The sequence below is a fragment of the Pseudophryne corroboree genome, chromosome 2 (genome assembly GCF_028390025.1).
Source record: "Pseudophryne corroboree isolate aPseCor3 chromosome 2, aPseCor3.hap2, whole genome shotgun sequence".
Taxonomy (NCBI): Eukaryota; Metazoa; Chordata; class Amphibia; order Anura; family Myobatrachidae; genus Pseudophryne; species Pseudophryne corroboree.
The window spans coordinates 731,569,658-731,592,349 of record NC_086445.1 but is presented as its reverse complement, the minus strand read 5'-3'; positions in this window follow the sequence as shown (position 1 = coordinate 731,592,349).

The window sequence follows — 22,692 nt, the reverse complement described above, 5'->3', positions numbered from 1 at the left end:
CACTACCGTGTGGTGTAATGTGAATTGACACTATTATGTGGCCACGCCCCTTCCCCACGAAACAACGCACCTAGATTTTTGCTGCGCACCTTCGGTGCGCACTGTCCATGTTTTGCCCATAGGAATGGGAGCACCAAGCATTATAGTATGTACCTAAGTTTGCCCATTTAACTTAAAAATTTACCCTCACGAATGAAAAATGTGCCCTCCCCGTGATCAGCACCCTGCCCTAAAAAAAAAAATACTACAGTGAACACTAATTATATTGGCACACCGCTGCGCCAAAGCATCTCCATGGAGACCTGGTGGGTGAGGGAGCACTGTAGGTGTACTATAATGGTATGCTGGTGTCTGTTTTATTGTAATGACTGACTTGGAGTGCATCCACTTTCTATGTGTATCTATATTACTACTATTGGGAAAGGTACCTGAGCACCCTTCTACTGTTCACCCTGGGTGCGGAATAGCTACATATGGTATGTGTGTGTATGTGTAGGGGGGCACCAAAATGTATCATGCCTCCGGGCGACTGGGACGAACTTACGCCACTGACTCAAATCTAAATTTCTCTGAACATGTTATATCTACCCCACCTGCACTGCACATGGTTTTGCCCATTAGAGAACAATTTTGCTGCTGCGATCAGGTCTGAATTAGGCCCTATGTTAGCAATGTAGATTATTGCTGGACACAGCAGTTTGAGGAACACGGTTTTATATGCACAATACATCACACTGGCACTCTGCTAAACATAGCATTGTTGTTTAGTAAAGAGTTTATTGATTTTTTTTGCTGTGATACTGTGGTTATACACATTATCTGAGTTTACCAAGAGGACAACTAAATCTCAATATATTTAACACAATGTAAGAGTATATTTTAGAAAATATAGCCTACACAGAAGCTACAAATAGTTATCAAGCTTACTTTATGTTGATATATTGCTTTTAACTACTTGCATGGCATGGTCGCATCAGATGCAACCATGCCTGCAAGTGCTTTAGCTGACCTGGTCACACAGGATGCGACCAGTCAGATAAACTGTGATAGCAGCGGCAGGGAAGGGAAACTTCCATCTGCTGCTGCTGTCAGAGGGACCGGAAGGTCCCTCTGCCTCCCTGCACTCTCCCCTACTGATTGGCGTGCTGACGATCACTGCTGATCGGTCAGCATGGCAGGATCCCCCACCCCGAGAGGCTGCAGACAATAGCAGCAGCTGGGGAAGTGTAAATTAACCCTCCCAAGCCCCCCCCCACCCTTCTCCCCTTCCCCCCTGTGTTTCTGAAGGCTGTCCCGGCTTTCAAAATGAAAGCCGCAATGGTTGCAATGTTTCCAATGTTCCAATGGTCACGTTGTTCCCTATCGATGTTTCAATGTTTGCAAAAAAAAATTAAAAATATATATATATTTTTTCAACTAAAATAATTTGGGATAGGGTTAAAATCATGTTTTTCATTTAATTCACTCATTAAAAAAAAAACCTGACAATTTCGGAGCGGTTGTTAGGGGAAAAAATTGTCAGTTCAGTGGTTAAATTAGAGTGTCTGTAAAGATTAGGTGAAAGATATTCTTATAATATCTCTTAAAGGAAATTCTGCTTTTCCTGAACGCTTGATCCACCATAATATCTATGGTTGTTTTATATTCAGTACTGAAAGTACTAAAGTCAGAAGTTTAGGTTTAGGCATGAGCTAAGTTATAGTGGAATTTCAAATAAATTGAGTTTCTTAGCCAAACAGGTCAATTGAAGAAAATTCAAGTGATATAATCTGTAATACCACACTTTTCATTCTGCACTGTAGGGCGGTTAAAGTCTAATACTGAAAATGTCCAGGTAGAGCAAAGATCATGGAATTTCTTAGCGGATAAAATAATAATATGGGACATTCCCCATGGAACTCTTTAAGCCATATCCAGCCAGTATAAAGCATGAATTACTGCACCCAAATGCAAAATGAAGCAATTGTACCAAGGAATGGGTTTGAAAATGTAACCTGGATCTACTCAGGATGTTTTCCTCTCTTCACACCTCTATATCTCTGTAACTGGCAAAGATGTGTTCAAATAAAAATTCTATGTAAGCAGCAAAATAAGCACTTTACTAAGGTGGTACATCATCTCCTAATTTTGCTTTTGTCAAATACACAGTAGTGTCTCCATTACAACTGGTTTTTCATAAATCAGCTAATATTATGTCATTCCTAGTATCATTTTATGAATAAGAATCTTTGTAATTTAATTGAATACATTTATCCCTAGCTATATCAAGGATTCATATTAATCACCTTACTCTACGTTTTTTTTAAAGTATACTTTGTTGTTAACTATATATTCATATTGTAAACCCCTTTTAATACACATACATTGTTTGTCATCACACGTCATATTATTCAGACTGTTTATAAATGATATAGTCATATAGGGATTGCTGTAGAGTTGGACATATGCATCATTGTTTGCATAAAATGCACATTTCTTTGTCACTCATGCACATACAGTATGCCATACTCCTGTCTGTTTACAGAGTCTGTTGCATTTTATGCTTACAACTCCTTATACTTAGAGAAATAGATGGAGGAAGGATTGCTGTGAGAGCATAGGCCGAGTACAGTAAGGCCACGTTCACATGCTGAGGTAAACCTGGAAACAGACATGCAGTATACTGTATGCCCCATTTTGCTTACAATGAGTGGAAAATTAGTTACCACCAATGATGATGAGTTGCAGCCGTTTCTGAACGGCTGATTGGGTCTGGACTGTTGCCAGTGATAGTAAAGAAATCTTTAGAGTGGCTATTATATAATATTATTTGAAAATTGGAACCCTCTACAGTATTTGCATTACTTTATGCTTTGCTTTTGGACCACTACAGGTTATTTCACTTTTGGACCACTACAGGCTATTTTGCTTTTGGACCCCTACAGGTTATTGTATTCAATTATATTTATTTTGTATTTACATGGTAAATGTGACTTTTGTTTTGCAGCATTAATAACACTGACATGCAGGGCTGTAACTACATGTGTGCCAGGTGTGCCTGGCACCAGGGCAGTTTCTAGCCAATTTGGCCCACAGTGCGAGATTTAAAAATGCGCCCCCCCCCCCATTCACATAAGAAAAAATGCGTCCCCCTCATAGATATAAAGAGGAAAAGGGGTGTGTCCTCGTTAAAATGGGCGTGGCTTTGTTAGGACGGGCGTGGCCTCTTCTGATCTCATCATCACGGCCACCACAGGATAAAAAAAAAAAAGTCCTCATTTTACACATTACAGCAGGCACGCGACCCCATTTTACACAGCACGGCAGGCAAGTGTCCCCATTTTACACAGCACGGTAGGCAAGTGTCCCCATTTTACACATTGCGGCAGGCACGTGCCCCCATTTTACACATTGCGGCAGGAAAGTGTCCCCATTTTACACATTGCGGCAGACACGTGCCCCCATTTTACACAGTATGGCAGGAAAGTGTCCCCATTTTACACATTGCAGCAGACACGTGCCCCCATTTTACACAGTACGGCAGGCAAGTGTCCCCATTTTACACATTGCGGCAGGCACGTGCCCCCATTTTACACATTCCGGCAGGCAAGTGTTCTCATTTTACACATTAAGGCAGGCAAGAGTCCCCATTTTCCACATTACGGCAGACAGGTGTCCCCATTTTACACAATACGCAAGGCAAGAGTCCCCATTTTACACATTCCGGCAGACTGCATCCCCAATTTACACATTCCGGCAGGCAAGAGTCCCCATTTTACATATTACGGCAGGCAAGTGTCCCCATTTTACACATTCCGGCAGACAGGTGTCCCCATTTTACACAGTACGGCAGGTGGGGGGGGGGGGAGGGAGGGAGGGAGAGAGAGGGAGAGGGGCTGACTTACATTTCAAGCGGTTCTTCCCGCTCTTCAGCCGCCTCTCCCTCGTCTGCGCGGCGCCGGCCGGCTTGGCTCCCCCTTCTCCCTCCTCCCGAGTGCCCAGCTCGGGGGGCGGGGTTTCACGGAATGACGCGATTGCATTGTAACGTCACGACGCAAACGCGTCATTCCGCAAAACCCCGCCCCTTAAGCTGGGCACTCAGGAAGAGAGGGGAGGGGGGATTCAAAGTGCCCAAGAAGTGCTGTGGCAGGCGCCCCGTGTGGTTGCCCGGCTCGCCCGCCGCAAGAAGTGGCACTGCCTGGCACACAGCGCAGTCGCCCTGAGGGCACAACTGCCCACAACCCCAAAGTCTGCGCCATTGGAATGAGTCAGACTGACTCATTACATGCCACCTATACTGTGTGCAGCAGCTGCAGCCAGCATCAAAAGGGGAGGTGATGTTTGCAGTGTGAGTGTGCCCGCCTGCTGACCCCCACCTCCTGATCCCCCACTGCCCGGCTCCCGCCTCCTGATCATCCGCTGCCCGGGTCCCGCCTCCTGTCCCCTGTTGCACGGCTCCCGTCTCCTGATTCTCTGCTGCCCGGCTCCCGCCTCCTGTCCCCAGCTGCCCGGCTCCCGCCTCCTCTCCCCAGCTGCCTGCCTCCTACCACTCCGGCTGCCTGGCTCCCGCTTTATGACTCCCCGGGTGCACAGATCCCACACCCACTCTCCGGCTCCTGCCTCCTTACACGCTGGCAGAGGCAGATCTAGCAGAGGCAGTGGCTTCCGCATGCAGAGGCGGTCCAGCAGCAGCGGCTGCAGCCATGAGGAGGATCTGGTGAGAGAAGGGAGGGGACTGACAGGGGTGAGTGCTGGGGGGGATTTGCCTCTATATGAGTACATGTGGATGTGTGTGTGTGTGTGTGTGTGTGTGTGTTTGTGTGTGTGTGTGTGTGTGTATGTATGTGTATATGTGGCTGTGTGCACTGTGCATATATGTATATATGTGGTTGTGTGTATATGTATATATGTGGCTGTGTGCATATATGTGGTTATGGGTGTGGGGGAGGGAGGCACCATTGTCTCTTCCGCCTTCGGGGATCTGGTATGTACTTACGCCCCTGGCCAGACGTAATGTGTAAAAAGAGGAACTCTACCTGCCGTACAGTGTAAAATGGGGACTCTGCTGTAATGTGTAAAAAGAGAGACTCTGTCTTCCGTAATGTGTAAAAAGAGGGACTCTGTCTGCCGTACTGTGTAAAAAGACGGACTCTGTCTGCCGTAATGTGTAAAATGGGGACTCTGCAGTAATGTATAAAAATAGGGACTCTGTCTTACGTAATGTGTAAAAAGAGGGGCTCTGTCTGCCGTAATGTGTAAAAAGAGGGACACTGTCTGCCATACTGTGTAAAAAGAGTGACATTGTCTGCCGTACTGTGTAAAAGAAAGAGGGACACTGTCTGCCGTGCTGTGTAAAAAAGAGGGACATTGTCTGCCGTAATGTGTAAAAAAGAGGGACACTGTCTGCCGTACTGTGTAAAAAAGAGGGACACTGTCTGCCGTACTGTGTAAAAAAGAGGGACACTGTCTGCCGTACTGTGTAAAAAGAGGGACACTGTCTGCCGTACTGTATAAAATAGGGACTCTACCTGGTGTAGTGGCGCTAATGTTCAACGTAATTGGAATAATGGAGACTAGTATGCAGCGTAATATGAATTGGTATTATTTTGTGGCCACACCCCTTCACCATGAAGCCACACCCATATATTTGTGAAGCGCGCACTGAATCTATTGTGAATAAGGGGGGGGGGGGGCTGCCGATGCCTGTTTCTTGCACACAGCGCTCAAATGTCTAGTTACAGCACTGCTGACAAGACACTTTTATCTTATGCATATGATACTTCTCAAATTTGTTTTATTGTGTACAAATTGGGTAATTTGACTAGAATATTTCCGACTAACACCAAGACCTACTAAGATCTGTTAACTTATGATGTGAAGTTCACATTGTGAACTAAGTTATATGCAACTGTTGCAAAGAGGGATGACTCTTGATTGCATCCAACTCTACATGAGTTGTCTTCTATAATAACTTTTCTGCACTAATATGTATATAAATACATATAAGGCTGCTGGGCTCCTTAACTGTGCTCAGTGAAATACAGGCCTGAGGGGCAAATGCCATTTTCTGATAATGAGCACTTTTTCTTGCACAAAAGCAGCTGCATTTTCATAAGCACAATCTAGTGTTGTCTATGGGGCATGAAAAAGATTCCATCTTTACATGCACAAAGATATTTCTGTAGTGTGAGATGTGTAAAAAAAACATGGATAATGAGCACTAGGATTCCTGAAGGACTTGTGTTTTGTTGGCTCTTTGGTGGTGTTGACGATTCATCCTTTCTTTTTAATGGAATAAATTTCATCTAAATAATTTTAATTAATCTAAAAAGTTGTATTTAAAACCGGTAATGATCCTAAAGAACTATTACAGGACTATTAAAATGTCTATCATAGACTGTTCTTCATTCATGCGCATACACCAACATCCATAAAGAAATAACTGACACTGACACCAGGATATGTTTGCCAATAAAATTGTCAGCTTTTATTAACCAAATGGTATGGTGGCAAGGAGGGACGGCCTATTTAAATGTCCCTATTTATTCTACCCTTTTAACTGTGGCTGATAACAACACAAGAGGAGGCAAGGGCCCAACTTCAGCCCGGCCTCCATCGCATAACAAATGGGGGTTATTAAGGGCCCAATTTCAGCCCAGCCCCCATACATCCCAAGGGGAGGCTCTTAAGGGGCCCAATTTCAGCCCAGCCCCCCACTCATCACAAGGGGCCACCATGGGCCATTTGCCACCCCTTGTGTTCTTTCTCCTTATCGGGAATACCGTGGCCAACTCTCCACTCAAGGTATTCCCCAACTTCCACCCAAAGGTGCTCAGGTGTGTACAAACTCCACCGGAGACCGAAGCCCACCTGGTCCGATGGAACTCCGGCCCCGTAATGTATCAAACTCCACCACCTTCACATCTCCTGAGCACCTATAAAACTCTTTAAATTACAGCCACAATTTAAGGCCGTCCCAACCCGCCAAGCCGACACCAATAATAAACTCCTCAAGGGCGGGTGGGTGGGTCAATTTTCACTGAGGAAAAAGGAGGGAGAACCTAATCAGTCCTCTCCTTATAAGGCCTAAGCCCCTCCCATCAACAGACTCCTCAGTCACCTCATAGGCCCATCGTTACCATGGATACTACCACTTCTCCAGCTGCTTCATTCAGCCTGCTATTCAGAATTTTATGTCACTACAGCCATATAAAATGTCCTCCGTTCTCTTAAAATGTCTATCATAGACTGTTCTTCATTCATGCGCATACACCAACATCCATAAAGAAATAACTGACACTGACACCAGGATATGTTTGCCAATAAAATTGTCAGCTTTTATTAACCAAATGGTATGGTGGCAAGGAGGGACGGCCTATTTAAATGTCCCTATTTATTCTACCCTTTTAACTGTGGCTGATAACAACACAAGAGGAGGCAAGGGCCCAACTTCAGCCCGGCCTCCATCGCATAACAAATGGGGGTTATTAAGGGCCCAATTTCAGCCCAGCCCCCATACATCCCAAGGGGAGGCTCTTAAGGGGCCCAATTTCAGCCCAGCCCCCCACTCATCACAAGGGGCCACCATGGGCCATTTGCCACCCCTTGTGTTCTTTCTCCTTATCGGGAATACCGTGGCCAACTCTCCACTCAAGGTATTCCCCAACTTCCACCCAAAGGTGCTCAGGTGTGTACAAACTCCACCGGAGACCGAAGCCCACCTGGTCCGATGGAACTCCGGCCCCGTAATGTATCAAACTCCACCACCTTCACATCTCCTGAGCACCTATAAAACTCTTTAAATTACAGCCACAATTTAAGGCCGTCCCAACCCGCCACAGTTTCAACGAAACCCCGCCACCATACCTCTACCTTACAAACTAACCCTAACTACTCCTAAAACCCTTCAACCTATCAATAAAACTCCTGAGAAAAAATTGCTAACCACAAATCACCCATAAAAATTTCAATACCCCTCAAATTCAGATGGACACCATCGGCCATATAAAGATGAGGAGCAGAAACTGAAATTGAGGGATGTGGGACCACAAACCCCCAATTTTCGCTAACAGCTCTGCCAACCACAGAATTGATCCGGCGCCGGATCAACTCAATGGCAGCGGGTCTGTCTGCACCCCTCCACACTAAACGAGGGATTATCTCCGACCAACCTACACTCAAAAAACACAGCCTGTTCTGTAGACTAACTACATCCCTAACTATGGTTTTCCGAAGATCTAAACCAGACCTCCTGGTCAGATCATTTCCAGCAACATGGAACACCACCCTCAGGGGGTATCCCGACCTCTCCACTTGCTGCCAAAAAAGCGGGATGACTTGCTCCCACCGAAGTCCCCTCACTCCAATCCATCTGACCAGATTAGCTTCCGGGGACTGAAGGCACTCAACACCAGACCTTTCACCATAATAAATGTATGAGTGCCCCATGATCCAAATCGGACACTCATCCAAGCGCAAATCTGAAAATACAAAAACATTCACAAAACTTATTGAACAAAAAACCCCTAAAACAAAAATCTTGCAACAACATTACCCCAAAAACATCCCTTTAAAATCTTGCTAAAATGGTTTAAGATTTATTTATTACATATTTTAATTTGGCCTCTAATGTGATAATTTTTGAAGAGAATTGTTCTCCTTTTACAAAGGGAGTTAGATAAGGGGGGGGGGGGAATCAGACTTGACGAGAGGCGAAAAACACACCTGCCAGGCGGGTTTGAACCCCCAGGCTTAAGGCACCTGACAGGATAAAAAATTCCTCAAGACCCCCAAATATGGCGAGTGGCTGAAACCTCAAGTCTGATTTTTTTTTTTTTTTTTATAAAACAGGTCAAAACCTGATATATTTCCGAAATACATCAGACTTACACCTTCCCAAGGCTCTAATTTGCCCGCTCGAACAGCCTTCCGCAGCTGCTGTTGTCGCCGCACCTATTCGAAACGAATGGGTACCATATCTCGATACCGGCAAACCCATCGTGCAAATACAACGTTCCATCACCCATCTAAATTGAAATTGAGTCACCGGTATACCATCCAAATGCTGCAACCATGGACCTGGCACATCAGACCTTGTCTTCAAATAAATCCTCGCCAAAGACACAGGACAAATCTCTATGTCATCAACACAATTCAAAACAACCCAACAACCTTTGCCCAATTGGTCCGTTTTGGAACGTTGTACTTTGCACCATAAGCCTCCCTCTTCCAATGACACGTGTTCACGAAGCATAGGTGAAATTGCTGATTTCGAAGCAGCCACCAGTTCACTGACTCTAAAGGCCCCAAAAAAGGCCATGACGAAACACAATGTAAATAAAAGTGTTTCGTAATCAGATGCACAGACATCCTGCAACACGACCGCCATGCGCCGCAATATTGAAATAGTTATTGGTCTACGTGCATCTTGTACAGGGGGCATAACTCGAGCCCAACCTGTAAGAATCTTTGTTAGAAAGAAAGATTTAGTAAAATCATGCCGGCCATAAAGTCTCAAGAAATAAGAAAGAGCAGACAGTAAACGTGTTACGAACCCTCTTGGTCTGCCTGCTCTAAAACATTCCCACACATAATCCAATAACATTGCGTAATCGGTCTTACCTTGATCTTGATGCAGGCGCACATATCTTTCCCACTCTCCCATGGCATTTTTGTACCCTCGAAGAGTGGAGGGAGCCAGGGCTCGAAAAGCTAAGCCCTCCAATCCGGGCGTATAACCTGCCAGGCATAAGACGGGCAAGGGTCACCAGATACCTTCGCATCCGGAGCTAGCACCCTAAACCTGTGACACTAGAACGCGATAGCGCATCTGCCACTCCGTTTCCAATGCCCGGAACATGCTTAGCGCAAGTTACTAATGAGACCCCTTTCCACCCAAAATTTTTTGCCATGGGGCAGAGAACAACCTACCTAAAACATGCTACTGGAAATGATGAATGCTAAATTAGCCGGAATTTACCTGGAATCTTTTTAAGAACAACCCCAACTGTGAAAAAATTAAATAAGGCAATGGAGGGCAACTAAAAAGACCTACCATCCTACCCAAAGCAACTTCTTTATAATTTTTTTTTTTTTTTTATAAACTGTAAACTGCAAGCCACACGTAAATTGTAAACCTGTTAACTTAACTGGAGCAAGTGCCCTACTTGGACACTGCCGCAGCTGGGATTCGTTGATCCTGCTTTTGCCCACTACCTCTTCCACTAACTGTTTGCTGGCAGTTTTTTATGGGATGTGTTCCTTCACAGCGGATACAAGCATGACGAAAACGACACTTGAACCCTAGGGTACATTGACTATTATTGAAGGCATAGCACTTGCCTGTCCTATTCTTACCCAACAACCATTTATTGCTGGAATTACCTTGTTTGTCCACCAGACCCTCTAAACCACTCTTAAGAGGCTGGGTAACATCTACAAAGATCTCCACATCTTTTTTACCAAAATCCACAATCTCCTTCCCATTTTGTTTTCTCCGAAACTCCTCATCATAGGACCTCCAAGCTGTCCCGCGCCCGGATCTGGCCAATTCGTGTAGCAAATACATATATTTAATTATGTTCATGTGCTCCTGAGGCCTGGATTCCAAATAACAGGCTGCAAAGATAAGCATGCCCTTCTGCCAGTTAGAGTAAGACTTATAAGCCTCCTCACCTATACCTGATTTCTTTTTCGCCTCTTCTAATGCTTTCCTCCCTTTGCTGGTTAAAGCAAATATATTAACGAATTTTCCTTGTCTAATACGCTCCCTAATTCTAGGTCGAACTCCTCTCAATACTGCAGTATTAGCGCATTGCAAAGAATCCTCAGGACCCTCCTCCGAGGACATGCTGGAGCTACTATGTCTACGCTTCCTTTTATTTTTTCCATTGCAACCCCTGCATCTGCTATCACATGAACCCGGGGACTCAGAGGAAGAAGTAGATGAGTCCCTGTGCCCTCTGCGCCTATGCTTACGCTTTTTTGACGCTTTTTTACCACATACTTTATCTGTGACTGCGCCCCTGTTACCTGACCCCACCGCTGAATCATTCTGGCGCGCTGCCGGGTGCACCATCGACTCACCATAACGACCACCCTCGTCCAGGGCAGACTCTACCACCGCAGCTGATTCCCCAGAATCGTCCTGCACCTCAGGGGCTGCAAGGGACTCCTCTGTAGAAAAGCAAGGAGAAACATCTACCAAAAATTCATTAACATTCCTATTGCCCCTATTACCTCCACCCGATCTGGCCTGTAAAACAGCCGCCCCTGATTCATCAACGCCATCCCTCTGCAAATCGGCAGAATTCTGCCCCCACAAAAAATTCCTTTCAGCGTTATTGGCAGTCAGCACCGGGACCAGCGCTGATATGACCGAGGTGCATATAGACGCTACCTCAGACTAATTGAATCCAGCTCCATTACCTCCAAAGCATACCGCATCAGCATCAGATCTCCCCGGTACTGTGCCCCTCATACCACGTAGCTCCCTAGTTCCTCTTTTACTCCTACTATTACACGTGGCGGGCCTTACAAGCTGTCTTCCAGCATTACTAATACCCAATGTGCTCGCGCCCTGTCCCGCTACAATCGTGTCAGCGCTGTTGTTTATCTTACTAACCGAACCCATTGTAATACCACTGTTGGGTGCCCCCTCTCCTTGCACCGACTCTTGTAATCTTGTACATCTCCCAATGTGCTCACCTCTAGTAAGAATCGAACTTCTTCGACCACCTCTGGCAGCCACGGACCCCCGCGGGCCCACGGGGCGACCGCGGCGTACCTCCGGCACATGAACTCCTGAGGTAACACCTCGGGATGTTAAAATTCTCCTTAACACCCCGCTCGGCGACTCCGCCATAGCCCCCACACTTCGCGACATGTTATTCACGGAAACCGGTTCCTTTGAGAAGTTTCTAGAATTGTCACTCACAACAGCAGCTCGTGTCACCAACGCGTTACTGACCCGGCCTCTGCGTGACGCACCTTCGCCCGCCAAAATTCTCTCAGGCTGTCGAGCCCGACCCCTGGTGGCGGCATTACGAACATTATTCCCAGCCTGACTTCTTGTCTGTAATGACCGCTGCTGTCCACTACCTGACACTAAGCCAGCAGCATCCCTTACCCCACTGTCGATAAAACGAACAGGGGGCCGCACAGCACGACTGGGCCTCGGCATGTTAAAAGATAGGAAAGATAAATAAGAGAAAGTTCAAGAATAAAAGGAGGATGAAAAGCTTAAAGATTAGTAAAGATGGAAAGGAAATGAGAAGAAAAACACCACAAAATCACAAATAATAAACAGTTAGTACAAAACAAATGCAGAGCACTTCACTGTTCAATTTTCACTGAGGAAAAAGGAGGGAGAACCTAATCAGTCCTCTCCTTATAAGGCCTAAGCCCCTCCCATCAACAGACTCCTCAGTCACCTCATAGGCCCATCGTTACCATGGATACTACCACTTCTCCAGCTGCTTCATTCAGCCTGCTATTCAGAATTTTATGTCACTACAGCCATATAAAATGTCCTCCGTTCTCTAACTCATTCAAGTATGTACGTTTTTATCTAGACCAGCAATACTACAAAAGCTCATACAGGCCATCTTCACACAGGAACCTATAAAAGAGAAGGTAGTAAAAATGCATTCATGGGTGAAAAAGGCAAATAAATACAAATATATGCTAGTGTTATAATAAAACTTATTGTTCTACACATTCTTTGCACAAGAGGTTCTGATTTTCATGGTTGTAAATATAAATGAGTGTTAAAAGTTTGGTAATTCTATAGAGATTTCTTAAAGTAAGTAAATATTAATCCATGGTTCTTGGGGTTACCTGAGGAGCACCTGTAGCAGATACAATAAAAAGTGACAGGACCATTTTTGTAGTTTAATAAATTCTACACACTGGAGGTTCAAACCAAATTTTGATCCGATTGTCCGTTTGGGCTTTATCGTCCACGCAATGCAAGCTATGCATCGGTAATGATGTCATTATGTTAACCCCACGTTCATCCCCTTAATGGAGGTTTATTAAAATTCTGATGTGTCCACTTACATCTTTGCTATTTTGGTAAATTTGGCACAACATGCAAAACACGGCTAAGCTGCTTTTCATGAGTAGCGAGTGGATGGATTTTAAAATTTTTGTTTGCCATAATAGAATATGTATAAAGTAACATATTAAAGAAGCAAATTAAGAAAAATCACAAGGCATGGCAAAATCTCTGAGTCTATATCATGCAAAACCGTGCCATACATGGCGGGATATAGCAAAGATGTATGTGTACACATCTGTAGGTAGTTTTCCTATTTCCCATCTGCAGAATATCTATGTTAAAGTTCAGCTTCGTAACATAGCGGGAAGTAAGAGAATTAACGACAAGTCAGTTAGTCAGTGAGTGAGGGCTCTTGCATTTTTGTAGTTTATTAAATTCTACACACTGGAGGTGCAATCCAAATTTTGATCAGATTGTCCGTTTGGGCGTTCTCGTTCATGCAACTCAAGACACGCATCGATAATGACGTCATTATGTCAACCCCCTTTTCATACCCTTAGAAGAGGTTTATTAAAATTCTAATGATGTAGTTTTTCAATTTCCCACCTGAAGAATACCTATGTTAGACTTCAGCTTCCTAACGTATCGGAAAGTAAGATAATTAGTGATGAGTCAGTCAGTCAGTCAGTCAGTGAGGGCTTTTGCATTTATATATATATACACCCTGTAAATGTGTAGCGCATACTAATTTTTTGAGGTTAGTGTATCTTATTTCAAGGTGTCCATTAAAAACATGAGTTTAGCTCTTAAAAACAGTGTCCACTTTACTAATCAAGAAAAGGTCTTTATAGTTGCCCAATCATCTCTCTTGCTTCTCATCTAAACATTAAATTCTCAAACCTGAGTTTTTCTTGTTGAATAGTTACATCGACAATATGAACTGTAGTCCACAAAAGCCATCATTTCTGCAGCAGGTTACATTGGTTTCCACAGGGAAACAGTGTGGTGTAGAGTGGATCTTGATCCAGAGGCACTAACAGGTTAAAGCTTTAGGCTGTCCCAGGATGCATTGGGGCCACCTTTAAACCCCGCCACCAGGCACTGTTAACTCACTTTTATTTGGTGTCTGCAGCAGAAGGACACTTAACAGGTGGGCTGCACTGGGCAACCCTGAAAAAACTTTTCCTGACAGAAACTTTCTTCAAAACTGGGCTGTCAGCACCTTATGTCATGGTGACACTTTAGCGCTACAGCTCTATCACCTCCCATGCAGTGTCGCATACTCCCGTGGCCTGTTCCCGGGTACTTGCAGTGGAGGCGCTCCGGCTTTATGCACATGGTTGCAGTCGCTCTTCTGGTACGCGTGGCTGCTACGGGGAGGAGGTAAGAGGATCCCCCAGGCGGGATCCACCATTAAATTGTGCTCTGTCCGTGACCTAGGGAGACAGGTCTCACCACTAGGAAATCACCACTGGGCTAGGAAATATTATCCTTTTACTCGTTGCCCCAGTTGTAGGATAAAATGAAGGAGTAGCTGTTGACGGATCACGTTCCGCTTGAGTTGACAATTTTCTTACCAGCAGGTCTTTGAACCTCTGCAGACTTGTGTCTGCTGGAAAAAGAGATACAACATAGGCTTTAAACCTAGGATCGAGCACGGTGGCCAAAATGTAGTGCTCTGATTTCAACAGATTGACCACCCTTAAATCATGGCAAAGCGAATGAAGGGCTCCATCCACAAGTCCCACATACTTTGCGGAATTGCTAAATCCTAGCTCCTCCTTCAATTTCTCCAGATGTTTCTGCAAAAGCCTGATGAGGGAAATGACCTGACTCAAGCTGGCAGTGTCTGAACTTACTTCACGTGTGGCAAGTTCGTAGGGTTGGAGAACCTTGCACAAGATGGAAATCATTCTCCACTGCACTTGAGTCAGGTGCATTCCCCCTCCTTTGCCTATATTGTAGTTGGATGTATAGGCTTGAATGGCCTTTTGCTACTCATCCATACTCTGAAGCATATAGAGGGTTGAATTCTACCTCTTTACCACCTCTTGCTTCAGGTGATGGCAGAGCAGGTTCAGGAGTGTTTGCTGGAGCTACAGTCTTCGGCACGTGGTGGCTGAATGTCAAAAATGGCCCGCAATTTTGCGGGCCACCGACAGCATCTCCTGCACGCCCCTGTCATTTTTCAAAAAATTCTGCACCACCAAATTAATTGTATGTGCAAAACATGGGACGTGCTGGAAATTTCCCAGGTGTAATGCACGCACAATATTGGTGGTGTTGTCCAATATCACATATCCCCAGGAGACTCTAAATGGGGTAAGCCATTGTGCGATGACGTTCCTCAGTTTCCTTAAGAGGTTGTCAGCGGTGTGCCTCTTACAGAAATTGTGATACATAGTGTAGCCTGCCTAGGAACGAGTTGGAGTTTGCGAGATGCTGCTACTGGTGCCGCTGCTGTTGTTGCTGAGGGAGGCAATACATCTACCCGGTAGGCTGTCACAGTCATATTGTCCTTAGTCTGCCATGTTCCACTTGTCCACAAGTCCGTGGTTAAGTGGACAAGTGGAACAGGGCAGACAACTGCATTTTTAGGACACTGAGGACAATTTTTCTGTTGTCTCTGTACATTCTCTGTATTGCCTGCCTAGTGAAGTGGAAGCTACATGGGATTTGATACCGGGGACACAGTACCTCAAACAATTCTCTAAGTCCTACTGAACTAATGGTGGATACCGGACACTCGTCTAATACCAACATAGCTGTCAAGGCCTCAGTTATCCGCTTTGCAACAGGATGACTGCTGTCATATTTCATCTTCCTCACAAGTGGTCTTCCGACTTCCCCTCTGGGATGACGATTGACTCCCAGCAGCAACAACAACAGCAACAGCAGCAGTAGGCGAACCACTCAAGGATCCTCTGGAGGAATCCAGGTTAGGAGAGGGCTCCTTAGTCTTGCCAGTGACATGGCCTGCAGGACTACTGACAATCCTAACTGAGGAGGAAGTTGACATTGAGGGAGTTGGTGGTGTGGCTTGCAGGAGCTTGAGTACAAGAGGAAGAAGGGATTTAGGTGTCAGTGAACTGCTTACGCTCTTACCCAAAGTTTCACAACTTGACACTGACTTCTGATGAATGCGCAGCAGGTAACGTATAAGGGAGGATGTTCCTAGGTGGTTAACGTCCTTACGCCTACTTATTACAGATTGACAGAGGCAACACACGGCTTGACACCTGTTGTCTGGATTTATGGAGAAATAATTCCACATCGACGAGGTGGCTTTTTTGGTATTTTGCCCAGGCATCACAATGGGCTTATTCATTCCATTGACAGCAGGTGTCTCCCCTGGTGCCTGATTTAAACAAACCACATCACCATCAGAATCCTCCTTGTCAACTTCCTCCTCAGCGCCAGCAACACCCATATCCTCATCCTGGTGTACTTCAACAGTGACATCTTCAATTTGAAAATCAGAAACTGGACTGTGGGTGCTCCTTCCAGCACTTGCAGGGGGCGTGCAAATGGTGGAAGGAGTCACCTCTTCCTGTCCAGTGTTGGGAAGGTCTGGCATCGCAACCGCCGACACACTTGGACTCTCCTTTGGGATTTGTGATAACATCGTAGAACGCACAGTTCTTTGCTGTGCTTTTGCCAGCTTAACTCTTTTAATTTTTCTAGCGGGAGGATGAGGGCTTCCATCGTCATGTGAAGCTGAACCACTAGTTATTAACATAGGCCAGGGCCTTAGCCATTCCTTGCCACTTCGTGTCATAAGTGGCATATTGGCAAGCTTACATTCTCCTTAGACCATTTAAATTTATTTTTGTGGGTCGTTTTGCTGAACTTTTGCTTTTTGGATTTGATATGCCCTCTACTATGACATTGGGCATCGGCCTTGGCAGATGATGTTGATGGTATTTCATTGTCTATGTCATGACTAGTGACAGCAGCTTCAGCACTAGGAGGAAGTGGTTCTTGATCTTTCCCTATTTTATCTTCCAACTGTTGGTTTTTTATCATTTTTCTGGAGTTATATAACACAATATGCGGCACAGGAGAGCGTACCCCTACACCACACAGGGCAAAATCTGTTTAAATTATATTTGGATTAAATGTTAATAACCCCTTTATTTGGAGTAAATGATATACAGCACAGGACACTACCACTGGTCTGATGCAGGACAACACAGCAACACTGTAAGGGACTTATACAGCAGCACTGGACATATGGCAGCAGAGGACACCACCACTGTGACTGATCACTGGACTGACTGATGCACAGGACACTACCACTGGTCTGATGCAGGACAACACAGCAACACTGTAAGGGACTTATACAGCAGCACTGGACATTTGGCAGTAGAGGACACCACCACTGTGACTGGTCACTTTACTGACTGATGCAGCATAAGATACTACACTGGACAGAGCAGCAAAGGACAGCACTATAATTGCCACCCTACTTTCCCGTCCGCACAGACACTGAGGACGGAGACACGTCCTCTCACTACACTCTCCTGGACTGAAGTGAAAATAGCGGCGACGCGAATATCCGACAGCAGGATGATGACGTTTTGCCTCGTTCTGGTTTCCAAATCAGGCGGGAAAACCCGAGCTGGACTCGGATCCGGGCTCGGGTAGTGAAGTTTGTTAGGGCGCGGCTCTCTGAGAACAGAACCCGCTCATCTCTAATGAAAATGTGCGATGATGGCTTTGCTAATCCCAGTGGCTGCATACAATTTTTAATAGGGGGGAGGGGGTTTCTGCAGTCCTGCAGCACATAGGTAAAATTGTCACTGGCCACAGCTCTGAATAGAATATTTGAACATTCCTGTGAATAAACCCTATTCAGTTATATAATCAGTCTGTTCAAGATTCCCACTAGATCAGGTACAATCACACCAAATGTCTTTTCACACAAAGTGGTACAGCTAATTTAAGTTGGAACAGGTAATTTCAATGCTTTCACTCGGAAGGGCTTGCAGGTAATACAGCAAATGCTTTAGGGCTAATAAGAGAGACTTATCTGAAGTACTGTATGACTGAATAGAGTTTTGGAGAGAGAATGAAAATCCTTGCTGCTAAATAGAGATTAGCAAAATCAAAAACTTTTCCCCAGGTTATATTTGCCTCATTTATAATTTGGCCTCAGAATTTCACCAGTGGAAGTACTCCTTAAGTGTACTTTTTCAACCTATATTTTCTTTGAAATCTGCATTTATAAATATTGTGTGAAGTGTCCATTCCTAAGAATGGCAAAATAAAAGCAGAACTTGAATTGCTGGAAGGGGATGCAGTCAGTTTACCTCCAATCAAAATCCCGACGTTCAAAATCCCGACACCAATTGACCGATGGTCAAAATCCCGACAAGGTCAAAATCCCGACATGGACAAAATACCGACATTTAAAATACTGACAAGGTCAAAATACCGACATGTAAAATGCCGACAGGTCAAAATACCGACATGAGTTTTTCATGATTTTTTTCATTGAAACCGACTTGTTCATACGTTACCATCCCAGTGGACATGGAGGGGGAATATAATAGTGTGCCGAGCGTAGCGAGGCACCATGCCCGAAGCATGGCGAGCGCAGCGAGCCATGCGAGGGGACGCGGTACACTTTATATGGTGTCCATGTTGACTTATGTCGACATACACACCAAAAACAACAAGAAAATGTGTGTCGGTATTTTGACCTGTCGGCATTTTACTTGTCGGTATTTTGACCTTGTCGGTATTTTAAATGTCAGTATTTTGTCCATGTCGGGATTTTGACCTTGTCGGGATTTTGACCAACTTAACTCTTTGAATTTTTCTAGCGGGAGGATGAGGGCTTCCATCGTCATGTGAAGCTGAACCAGTAGTCATGAACATAGGCCAGGGCCTTAGCCGTTCCTTGCCACTCCGTGTCATAAATGGCATATTGGCAAGTTTACGTTTCTCCTCAGACCATTTAAATCTCTTTTTATGTGGGTCTTTTTACTGAACTTTGGCTTTTTGGATTTGATATGCCCTCTACTATGACATTCGGCATCGGCCTTGGTAGACGACGTTGATGGGATTTCATCGTCTATGTCATGACTAGTGGAAGCAGCATAAACACTACGAGGAAGTGTTTCTTGATCTTTCCTATTTTGTCATCTAAATTTTTGTTCTCCAATATTTTTCTGGAGTTATATAACAATATGTGGTACAGGAGAGCGTACATCTACACCACACAGGGCAAACACTGTAAAAATTATTTGGATTAAATATTAATAACCCTTTTATTTGGAGTAAATAATATACAGCACAGGACAGCACCACTGAACTTATATGGCAGCACCACTGGACTGGACTTATACAGAATTATATGGATTCATATGGAATTATACGTCAGGATCACTGGAATTATAGGGCAGGATCACTGGAATTATAGGGCAGGATAACTGGACTTATACGGCAGGATCACTGGACTTATACGGCAGGATCACTGGATTTATACGCCAATACCGCTGGACATATACGGCAGGATCACTGGAGTTATACGGCAGGATCACTGGACTTATACGGCAGGATCACTGGAATTATACAGCAGGATTACTGGATTTATACGGCAGTACCGCTGGACATATACTGCAGTATCAATGAACATATACAGCAGGATCAATGGACTTTTACGGCAGGATCACTGGACATATACGCCAGTACCACTGGAATTTTACAGCAGGATCACTGGAGTTATACGGTAGGATCACTGCAATTATACCGCAGGATCACTAGAATTATTCCGCAGGATCACTGAATTTATACGCCAGTACCACTGGAATTATAAGATAGGATCACTGGATTTATATGGCTATACCGCTGGACATATACGGCAGTATCAATGGACATATATGGCAGTATCACTGGACATTTATGTCAGTATCATTGGACTGGACTTATACGCCAGTACAACTGTAATTATACGGTAGGATCACTGGACTTATACACCAATACAACTGGAATTATACGGCAGGATCACTGGAATTATACGGCAGGATCACTGGATTTATATGGCAGTTTCAATGGACAGCTACGGCAGGATCACTGGACTTATACGGCAGGATCACTTGAATTATATGGCAGGATCATTGGAATTATATGGCAGGATCACTGGAATTGTACGGCAGGATCACTGGATTTATACGGCAGTACCGCTGGACATATACGGCAGTATCAATGGACATACAGTATACGGAAGGACCACTGGACATATACGGCATTACCACTGGACATATACGGCAGAACAGTGACACCACCACTGGACTGATGCAGGACAACACAGCACCACTGCAATGGACTGGACTTATACAGCAGCACTGGACATATGGCAGCAGAGGACACCACCACTGTAACTGGACTGATGCAGCACAACACACCACCACTGGTCTGATGCAGCACAACACAGCACCACTAGACTGGACTTATACAGCAGCACTGGACATATGGCAGCGAGGATACCACCACTGTGACTGGACAGATGCAGCACAACACAGCACCACTGGTCTGATGCAGACAACACAGCACCACTGGACATGACTTATACAGCATCACTGGACATATGGCAGCGAGGACACCACCCCTGTGACTGGACGGATGCAGCACAAGACACCACCACTGGACTGATGCAGCACAACATAGCACCACTGGACTGGACTTATCAAGCAGCACTGGACATATGGCGGCAGAGGACACAACCACTATGACTGGACAGATGCAGCACATGACACGGACACTGAGGACACTGAGGACGGAGACACATCCTCTCTCTACACTCTCCAATGCCGGAGTGAAAATGGCGGCGACGCGCGGCTCCTTTTATGGAATCGAAACCCAGTGAGAATCCGACAGCAGGATGATGACATTTTGCCTTGTTCTGGTTTCTGAGTCAGGTGGGAAATCTCGAGCCTGACTCGGATCTGGGCTCGGGTGGTTAAGTTCGGGGGGGTTCAGTTCTCTGAGAACTGTACCCGCTCATATCTAAAATGATTACAAATAGTATAAAAACATAAATTCTTATTTTTATCGAAATTGCAGTGGCTAGAAAGGACTCAAAAGCTATGCTAATGTGCTAGATTCCATTGGCTATCACAAGCTTTAATTTTGCCTATTGATGACAAAATGACAAAGCGTCATCGGAAGACAAGCTGAACATTTCTAACTGGTTTAAATATAATTGAAGTACAAATGTCAAAGGGTCCAAATTCAAATTTGCGGTTTAAAATTTGACACGCAAAGTCGCTGTTAGCACATTAACTGTACCATTCACATTTAAGTTTCATGGTTTAGTACAGGTTGAGTATCCCTTATCCAAAATGCTTGGGACCAGAGGTATTTTGGATGTCGGATTTTTCTGTATTTTGGAATAATTGCATACCATAATGAGATATCATGGCGATGGGACCTAAATCTAAGCACAGAATACATTTATGTTACATATACACCTTATACACACAGCCTGAAGGTGATTTTACCCAATATTTTTTATAACTTTGTGCATTAAACAAAGTGTGTCTACATTCACACAATTCATTTATGTTTCATATACACCTTATACACACAGCCTGAAGGTCATTTAATACAATATTTTTAATAACTCTGTGTATTAAACAAAGTTTGTGTACATTGAGCCATCAAAAAACAAAGGTTTCACTATCTCACTCTCACTCAAAAAAGTCCGTATTTCGGAATATTCCGTATTTCGGAATATTCCGTATTTCGGAATATTTGGATATGGGATACTCAACCTGTACTAGTAGTTTACATATATTGTTTGCATTAAAATTAACCTTTTTAAACACTATTTAAAGATATTTCATTTATAAAAAAAAACAAGGCCTTAACATTTATAAAAAAAATTTGAATACTAAAGTATTTTAAGTTTGATGTTTGAGGTTCACCATCTGTGTTTCAGGTTCACTGTCTTCTAGAAAAACTAGAGAAAAATGATTCAGTTGTGCTGAAAACCGAATGCACCTGATCTTTGGGGTTTCAAGTCGAACCAAATACAAGCTTGGGTCATTCCAGTAAGTTTTGATTTTGGATCTAAAAAAAGAATCTTGCATGTTTTGGATGGCTTGTAAGTCCTTCCCTCATGATTTCATGTGCCATTTCACAATGGAAATAACTGGAAATTAATGTTATTGATGTTATTAATACCATAAGAACAAACAAAGGTACAAATTACAGTGTTTTATCTGTTTCTATATATTTGAAAGAAATTGTGATCCATATTCAAAACAATGAGGATGGTTTTGCCAAAACAAACCAAAATACGATCATGATTAAGAACCAAAACTAAAACTATGGGGATCTGCACACATCTCTATAAAAGAAAACCAAAGTGTATATCATTTAGCTTACTTATTGTAGTCCAAAACATCTACAACATGGTCAAACGTGCAAATTTGATTGAGTTGACTCAAACATGGTAATAAAAAGTTCAACATTCTGCAATTAAGAAATATTTTTTTTTTCATCTACATCAGAAAAATTCTGGCAAATTATTACATTTTAGAAATAAATATACAGCTATAATTTTGAGCAATATACTCAAGATTGCATCCAGTGGCACAAACTAGGAGGTATCACCGTTCTTCTAAATTTACATGAAAAATATGATTATGTATGAACCACTTGGGAGCTACCTTGAGTTGGAACTAATGCTAAGAACTATCAAA